We start from the raw sequence: 11,149 nt of genomic DNA, 5'->3' as shown, positions 1-11,149 counted from the left end.
TCAACTTTGAAAAACACCAACAAATTCAACCACAACCTCAACATTGAAAATCACCAACAAAGTCAACAACAAACTCAACAATGAAAAACACCAACAAATTCAACAAAAACCTCAACAATGAAAAACACCAACAAATTCAACAACAAACTCAGCTTTGAAAAACACAAACAAATTCAACAACCTCAACATTGAAAAACACCAACAAATTCAACAACAACCTCAACTTTCAAAAATACAAAAAGGTTCATCAAAATAAAAATTGATAACAACAACAAATTCAACAACAACCTCAATATTGAAAATCACCAACAAATTTAACAACAACCTCAACAATGAAAAACATCAAACAATTCAACAACAACATCAACTTTGAAAAACACCAACAAATTCAAAAACATCAACATGGAAAAACACCAACAAATTCAACCACAACCTCAACATTGAAAATCACCAACAAATTCAACAACAACCTCAACAATGAAAAACACCAACAAATTGAACAAAAACCTCAACAACGAAAATCACCGAAAGATTCATCAACAACCTCAACATTCAAAAGTACCAACAAATTCAACAGAAACCACAACAATGAAAAACACCTAAAAACTCAACAACAACCTCATCATTGAAAATCACCAACAAATTCAACAACAACCTCAACAATGAAAAATACCAAATAATGCATCAACAACCTCAACATTCAAAAACAGCAACAAATTCAACAAAAACCTCAACAATGAAAAACACCGAAAAATTCAACAACAACCTCAACTTTCAACAACACCAACAACTTCAACAACCTCAACATTGAAAAACACCAACAATTTCAACTGCAACCTCAACTTTGAAAAATAGAGAAATGATCAAAAAAAACCATTGATAACACCAATGAATTCAACAACCTCAACATTGAAAATCACCAACAAATTCAACAACAACCTCAGCAATGAAGAACATCAAAAAATGCAACAACAACCTCAACATTGAAAATCACCAACAAATTCAACAACAACCTCAACTTTGAAAAACACCAACAAATTCAAAAACCTCAACATGGAAAAACAACAACAAATTGAACCAGAACCTCAATATTGAAAATCACCAACAAATTCAACAACAACCTCAACAATGAAAAACACAAACAATTTCAACAATAACCTCAACAATGAAAAACACCAAAAAATTCATCAACAACCTCAACATTCAAAAACGCTAACAAATTCAACAAAACCCTCAACAATGAAAAACACCAAAAAATTCAACAACAACCTCAACATTGAAAATCACCAACAAATTCAACAAAAACCTCAACAATGAAAAACACCAAAAAATTCAACAACAACCTCAACTTTGAAAAACACCTACAAATTCAACAACCTCAACATTGCAAAACAACAACAATTTCAACTGCAACCTCAACTTTGAAAAATACAAAAAAGATTTAAAAAAACCATTGATAACACCAATAATTTCAACAACATCAACTTTGAAAAACACCAACAAATTCAACCACAACCTCAACATTGAAAATCACCAACAAAGTCAACAACAAACTCAACAATGAAAAACACCAACAAATTCAACAAAAACCTCAACAATGAAAAACACCAACAAATTCAACAACAAACTCAGCTTTGAAAAACACAAACAAATTCAACAACCTCAACATTGAAAAACACCAACAAATTCAACAACAACCTCAACTTTCAAAAATACAAAAAGGTTCATCAAAATAAAAATTGATAACAACAACAAATTCAACAACAACCTCAATATTGAAAATCACCAACAAATTTAACAACAACCTCAACAATGAAAAACATCAAACAATTCAACAACAACATCAACTTTGAAAAACACCAACAAATTCAAAAACATCAACATGGAAAAACACCAACAAATTCAACCACAACCTCAACATTGAAAATCACCAACAAATTCAACAACAACCTCAACAATGAAAAACACCAACAAATTGAACAAAAACCTCAACAACGAAAATCACCGAAAGATTCATCAACAACCTCAACATTCAAAAGTACCAACAAATTCAACAGAAACCACAACAATGAAAAACACCTAAAAACTCAACAACAACCTCATCATTGAAAATCACCAACAAATTCAACAACAACCTCAACAATGAAAAATACCAAATAATGCATCAACAACCTCAACATTCAAAAACAACAAAAAATTCAACAAAAACCTCAACAATGAAAAACACCGAAAAATTCAATAACAACCTCAACTTTCAACAACACCAACAACTTCAACAACCTCAACATTGAAATGCACCAACAATTTCAACTGCAACCTCAACTTTGAAAAATAGAAAAATGATAAAAAAAAACCATTAATTACACCAATGAATTCAACAACCTCAACATTGAAAATCACCAACAAATTCAACAACAACCTCAGCAATGAAAAACATCAAAAAATGCAACAACAACCTCAACATTGAAATTCACCAATAAATTCAACAACAACCTCAATATTGAAAATCACCAACTAATTTAACAACAACCTCAACAATGAAAAACATCAAACAATTCAACAACAACCTCAACATTCAAAAACAAAAACAAATTCAACAACAACCTCATCAATGAAAAACACCAAAAAATTCATCAACAACCTCAACATTCAAAAACAGCAACAAATTCAACAAAAACCTCAACAATTAAAAACACCAAAAAATTCAACAACAACGTCAACTTTGAAAAATACCAATAAATTCAACAACCTCAATAATGAAAAACACCAACAAATTCAATAAAAACCTCAACAATGAAATACATCAAATAATGCATCAACAACCTCAACATTCAAAAACAACAAAAAATTCAACAAAAACCTGAACAATGAAAAACACCGAAAAATTTAACAACAAACTCAACATTGAAAATCACCAACAAATTCAACAACAACATCAACTTTGAAAAACACCAACAAATTCAAAAACCGCAACATGGAAAAACAACAACAAATTCAACCAAAACCTCAACATTGAAAATCACCAACAAATTCAACAACAACCTCAACAATGAAAAACACCTAAAAATTCAACAACAACCTCAACATTGAAAGTCACCAACAAATTCAACAAAAACCTCAGCAATGAAAAGCACCAAATAATGCATCAACAACCTCAACATTCAAAAACAACAAAAGATTCAACAAAAACCTCAACAATGAAAAACACAGAAAAAATTAAACAACAACCTCAACTTTGAAAAACACCAACAACTTCATCAACCTCAACATTGAAAAACACCAACAAATTCAACTGCAAGCTCAACTTTGAAAAATACAAAAATGATCAAAAAAAACCATTCATAACACCAATGAATTCAACAACCTCAACATTCAAAATCACCAACAAATTCAACAACAACCTCAACAATGAAAAACACCAACAAATTCAACAAAAACCTCAACAATGAAAAACACCGAAAGATTCATCAACAACCTCAACATTCAAAAAAACCAACAAACTCAACAGAAACCTCAACAATGAAAAACACCTAAAAATTCAACAACAACCACAACATTGAAAATCACCAACAAATTCAACAACATCCTCAACAATGAAAAACACCAACAAATTCAAAAACCTCAACATGGAAAAGCAACAACAAATTGAACCAGAACCTCAATATTGAAAATCACCAACAAATTCAACAACAACCTCAACAATGAAAAACACAAACAATTTCAACAAAAACCTCAACAATGAAAAACACCAAAAAATTCATCAACAACCTCAACATTCAAAAACGCTAACAAATTCAACAAAACCCTCAACAATGAAAAACACCAAAAAATTCAACAACAACCTCAACATTGAAAATCACCAACAAATTCAACAAATACCTCAACAATGAAAAACACCGAAAAATTCAACAACAACCTCAACTTTGAAAAACACCAACAAATTCAACAACCTCAACATTGCAAAACAACAACAATTTCAACTGCAACCTCAACTTTGATAAATACAAAAAAGATTTAAAAAAACCATTGATAACACCAATAATTTCAACAACATCAACTTTGAAAAACACCAACAAATTCAACCACAACCTCAACATTGAAAATCACCAACAAAGTCAACAACAAACTCAACAATGAAAAACACCAACAAATTCAACAAAAATCTCAACAATGAAAAACACCAACAAATTAAACAACAAACTCAGCTTTGAAAAACACAAACAAATTCAACAACCTCAACATTGATAAACACCAACAAATTCAACAACAACCTCAACTTTCAAAAATACAAAAAGGTTCATCAAAATAAAAATTGATAACAACAACAAATTCAACAGCAACCTCAATATTGAAAATCACCAACAAATTTAACAACAACCTCAACAATGAAAAACATCAAACAATTCAACAACAACATCAACATTCAAAAACACCAACAAATTCAACAACAACCTCATCAATGAAAAACACCAAAAACTTCATCAACAACCTCAACATTCAAAAACAGCAACAAATTCAACAAAAACCTCAACAATTAATAACACCAAAAAATTCAACAACAACGTCAACCTTGAAAAATACCAATAAATTCAACAAACTCAACAATGAAAAGCACCAACAAATTCAACAACAAACTCAACATTGAAAATCACCAAAAAATTCAACAACAACCTCAACATTGAAAAACTCCAACAATTTCAGCAACAACCTCAACAATGAAAAACACCAATAAATTCAACAACAAACTCAACATTGAAAATCACCAACAAATTCAACAACAACATCAACTTTGAAAAACACCAACAAATTCAAAAACATCAACATGGAAAAACACCAACAAATTCAACCACAACCTCAACATTGAAAATCACCAACAAATTCAACAACAACCTCAACAATGAAAAACACCAACAAATTGAACAAAAACCTCAACAACGAAAATCACCGAAAGATTCATCAACAACCTCAACATTCAAAAGTACCAACAAATTCAATAGAAACCACAACAATGAAATACACCTAAAAACTCAACAACAACCTCATCATTGAAAATCACCAACAAATTCAACAACAACCTCAACAATGAAAAACACCAATTAATGCATCAACAACCTCAACATTCAAAAACAACAAAAAATTCAACAAAAACCTCAAGAATGAAAAACACCGAAAAATTAAACAACAACCTCAACTTTCAACAACACCAACAACTTCAACAACCTCAACATTGAAAAGCACCAACAATTTCAACTGCAACCTCAACTTTGAAAAATAGAAAAATGATGAAAAAAAACCATTAATAACACCAGTGAATTCAACAACCTCAACATTGAAAATCACCAACAAATTCAACAACAACCTCAGCAATGAAAAACATCAAAAAATGCAACAAAAACCTCAACATTGAAAATCACCAATAAATTCAACAACAACCTATATATTGAAAATCACCAACTAATTTAACAACAACCTCAACAATGAAAAACATCAAACAATTCAACAACAACCTCAACATTCAAAAACAGCAAAAAATTCAACAACAACCTCATCAATGAAAAACACCAAAAAATTCATCAACAACCTCAACATTCAAAAACAGCAACAAATTCAACAAAAACCTCAACAATTAAAAACACCAAAAAATTCAACAACAACGTCAACTTTGAAAAATACCAATAAATTCAACAACCTCAATAATATAAACACCAACAAATTCAATAAAAACCTCAACAATGAAAAACATCAAATAATGCATCAACAACCTCAACATTCAAAAACAACAAAAAATTCAACAAAAACCTGAACAATGAAAAACACCGAAAAATTTAACACCAAACTCAACATTGAAAATCACCAACAAATTCAACAACAACATCAACTTTGAAAAACACCAACAAATTCAAAAACCGCAACATGGAAAAAGACCAACAAATTCAACCAAAACCTCAACATTGAAAATCACCAACAAATTCAACAACAACCTCAACAATGAAAAACACCTAAAAATTCAACAACAACCTCAACATTGAAAGTCACCAACAAATTCAACAAAAACCTCAACAATGAAAAGCACCAAATAATGCATCAACAACCTCAACATTCAAAAACACCAAAAGATTCAACATAAACCTCAACAATGAAAAACACCGAAAAAATTAAACAACAACCTCAACTTTCAAAAACACCAACAACTTCATCAACCTCAACATTGAAAAACACCAACAAATTCAACTGCAAGCTCAACTTTGAAAAATACAAAAATGATCAAAAAAAACCATTCCTAACACCAATGAATTCAACAACCTCAACATTGAAAATCACCAACAAATTCAACAACAACCTCAACAATGAAAAACACCAACAAATTCAACAAAAACCTCAACAATGAAAAACACCGAAAGATTCATCAACAACCTCAACATTCAAAAAAACCAACAAACTCAACAGAAACCTCAACAATGAAAAACACCTAAAAATTCAACAACAACCACAACATTGAAAATCACCAACAAATTCAACAACAACCTCAACAATGAAAAACACCAAATAATGCATCAACAACCTCAACATTCAAAAACAACAGAAAATTCAACAAAAACCTCAACAATGAAAAACACCGTAAAATTCAACAACAGCCTCAACTTTCAACAACACCAACAACTTCAACAACCTCAACATTGAAAAACACCAACAATTTCAACTGCAACCTCAACTTTGCAACATAGAATAATGATCAAAAAAAACCGTTGATAACACCAATGAATTCAACAACCTCAACATTGAAAATCACCAACAAATTCAACAACAACCTCAGCAATGAAAAACATCAAAAAATGCAACAACAACCACAACATTGAAAATCACCAACAAATTCAACAACAACCTCAACTTTGAAAAACACCAACAAATTCAAAAACCTCAACATGGAAAAACAACAACAAATTGAACCAGAACCTCAATATTGAAAATCACCAACAAATTCAACAACAGCCTCAACAATGAAAAAAACAAACAATTTCAACAAAAACCTCAACAATAAAAAACACCAACAAATTCAACAAAAACCTCAACAATCAAAAACATCAAAAAATTCAACAACAACCTCAACTTTGAAAAACACCAACAAATTCAACACCCTCAACATTGCAAAACACCAACAATTTCAACTGCAACCTCAACTTTGAAAAATACAAAAAAGATTTAAATAAACCATTGATAACACCAATAATTTCAACAACATCTACTTTGAAAAACACCAACGAATTCAACCACAACCTCAACATTGAAACTCACCAACAAAGTCAACAACAACCTCAACAATGAAAAACACCAACAAATTCAACAAAAACGTCAACAATGAAAAACACCAACAAATTCAACAACAAACTCAGCTTTGAAAAACACAAACAAATTCAACAACCTCAACATTGAAAAACACCAACAAATTCAACAAAAACCTCAACAATGAAAAACACCAACAAATTCAACAACAAACTCAGCTTTGAAAAACACAAACAAATTCAACAACCTCAACATTGAAAAACACCAACAAATTCAACAAAAACCTCAACATTGAAAAACACCAACAAATTCAACAAAAACCTCAACAATGAAAAACACCAACAAATTCAACAACAAAATCAGCTTTGAAAATCACAAACAAATTCAACAACCTCAACATTGAAAAACACAAACAAATTCAACAATAACCTCAACTTTCAAAGATACAAAAAGGTTCAACAAAATAAAAATTGATAACAACAACAAATTCAACAACAACCTCAATATTGAAAATCACCAACAAATTTAACAACAACCTCATCAATGAAAAACACCAATAAATTCATCAACAACCTCAACATTCAAAAACAGCAACAAATTCAACAAAAACCTCAACAATTAATAACACCAAAAAATTCAACAACAACGTCAACCTTGAAAAATATCAATAAATTCAACAAACTCAACAATGAAAAACACCAACAAATTCAACAACAAACTCAACATTGAAAATCACCAAAAAATTCAACAACAACCTCAACATTGAAAAACTCCAACAATTTCAGCAACAACCTCAACAATGAAAAACACCAAAAAATTCAACAACAAACTCAACATTGAAAATCACCAACAAATTCAACAACAACATCAACTTTGAAAAACACCAACAAATTCAAAAACATCAACATGGAAAAACACCAACAAATTCAACCACAACCTCAACATTGAAAATCACCAACAAATTCAACAACAACCTCAACAATGAAAAACACCAACTAATTGAACAAAAACCTCAACAACGAAAATCACCGAAAGATTCATCAACAACCTCAACATTCAAAAGTACCAACAAATTCAACAGAAACCATAACAATGAAAAACACCTAAAAACTAAACAACAAACTCATCATTGAAAATCACCAACAAATTCAACAACAACCTCAACAATGAAAAACACCAAATAATGCATCATCAACTTCAACATTCAAAAACAACAAATAATTCAACAAAAACATCAACAATGAAAAACACCGAAAAATTCAACAACAACCTTAACTCTCAACAACACCAACAACTTCAACAACCTCAACATTGAAAAACACCAACAATTTCAACTGCAACCTCAACATTGAAAAATAGAAAAATGATCAAAAAAAACCATTAATAACGCCAATGAATTCAACAACCTCAACATTGAAAATCACCAACAAATTCAACAACAACCTCAGCAATGAAAAACATCAAAAAATGCAACAACAACCTCAACATTGAAAATCACCAATAAATTCAACAACAACCTATATATTGAAAATCACCAACTAATTTAACAACAACCTCAACAATGAAAAACATCAAACAATTCAACAACAACTTCAACATTCAAAAACAGCAACAAATTCAACAACAACCTCATCAATGAAAAACACCAAAAAATTCATCAACAACCTCAACATTCAAAAACAGAAACAAATTCAACAAAAACCTCAACAATTAAAAACACCAAAAAATTCAACAACAACGTCAACTTTGAAAAATACCAATAAATTCAACAACCTCAATAATGAAAAACAAGAACAAATTCAATAAAAACCACAACAATGAAAAACATCAAATAATGCATCAACAACCTCAACATTCAAAAACAACAAAAAATTCAACAAAAACCTGAACAATGAAAAACACCAAAAAATTCAACAACAAACTCAACATTGAAAATCACCAACAAATTCAACAACAACATCAACTTTGAAAAACACCAACAAATTCAAAAACCTCAACATGGAAAAACACCAACAAATTCAACAACCTCAACATTGAAAAACACCAACAAATTCAACTGCAAGCTCAACTTTGAAAAATACAAAAATGATCAAAAAAAACCATTCATAACACCAATGAATTCATCAGCCTAAACATTGAAAATCACCAACAAATTCAACAACAACCTCAACAATGAAAAACACAAACAAATTCAACAAAAACCTCAACAATGAAAAACACCGAAAGATTCATCAACAACCTCAACATTCAAAAAAACCAACAAACTCAACAGAAACCTCAACAATGAAAAACACCTAAAAATTCAACAACAACCACATCATTGAAAATCACCAACAAATTCAACAACAACCTCAACAATGAAAAACACCAAATAATGCATCAACAACCTCAACATTCAAAAACAACAAAAAATTCAACAAAAACCTCAACAATGAAAAACACCGAAAAATTCAACAACAACCTCAACTTTCAACAACACCAACAACTTCAACAACCTCAACATTGAAAAACACCAACAAATTTCAACTGCAACCTCAACTTTGAAACATAGAAAAATGATCAAAAAAAACCATTGATAACACCAATGAATTCAACAACCGCAACATTGAAAATCATCAACAAATTCAACAACAACCTCAGCAATGAAAAACATCAAAAAATGCAACAACAACCTCAACATTGAAAATCACCAACAAATTCAACAACAACCTCAACTTTGAAAAACACCAACAAATTCAAAAACCTCAACATGGAAAAACAACAACAAATTGAACCAGAACCTCAATATTGAAAATCACCAACAAATTCAACAACAACCTCAACAATGAAAAACACAAACAATTTCAACAAAAACCTCAACAATGAAAAACACCAAAAAATTCATCAACAACCTCAACATTCAAAAACGCTAACAAATTCAACAAAACCCTCAACAATGAAAAACACCAAAAAATTCAACAACAACCTCAACATTGAAAATCACCAACAAATTCAACAAAAACCTCAACAATGAAAAACACCAAAAAATTCAACAACAACCTCAACTTTGAAAAACACCTACAAATTCAACAACCTCAACATTGCAAAACAACAACAATTTCAACTGCAACCTCAACTTTGAAAAATACAAAAAAGATTTAAAAAAAACCATTGATAACACCAATAATTTCAACAACATCAACTTTGAAAAACACCAACAAATTCAACCACAACCTCAACATTGAAAATCACCAACAAAGTCAACAACAAACTCAACAATGAAAAACACCAACAAATTCAACAAAAACCTCAACAATGAAAAACACCAACAAATTCAACAACAAACTCAGCTTTGAAAAACACAAACAAATTCAACAACCTCAACATTGAAAAACACCAACAAATTCAACAACAACCTCAACTTTCAAAAATACAAAAAGGTTCATCAAAATAAAAATTGATAACAACAACAAATTCAACAACAACCTCAATATTGAAAATCACCAACAAATTTAACAACCTCAGCATTGCAAAACAACATCTATTTCAACAACAACATCAACATTCAAAAACACCAACAAATTCAACAACAACCTCATCAATGAAAAACACCAAAAAATTCATCAACAACCTCAACATTCAAAAACAGCAACAAATTCAACAAAAACCTCAACAATTAATAACACCAAAAAATTCAACAACAACGTCAACCTTGAAAAATACCAATAAATTCAACAAACTCAACAATGAAAAACACCAACAAATTCAACAACAAACTCAACATTGAAAATCACCAAAAAATTCAACAACAACCTCAACATTGAAAAACTCCAACAATTTCAGCAACAACCTCAACAATGAAAAACACCAAAAAATTCAACAACAAACT

Source organism: Cetorhinus maximus, unplaced genomic scaffold, assembly GCF_964194155.1.
Source record: "Cetorhinus maximus unplaced genomic scaffold, sCetMax3.hap1.1 HAP1_SCAFFOLD_45, whole genome shotgun sequence".
NCBI classification, from domain to species: domain Eukaryota; kingdom Metazoa; phylum Chordata; class Chondrichthyes; order Lamniformes; family Cetorhinidae; genus Cetorhinus; species Cetorhinus maximus.
The sequence above is the reverse complement of the archived record's forward strand: the minus strand, read 5'-3'. Positions refer to the sequence as shown.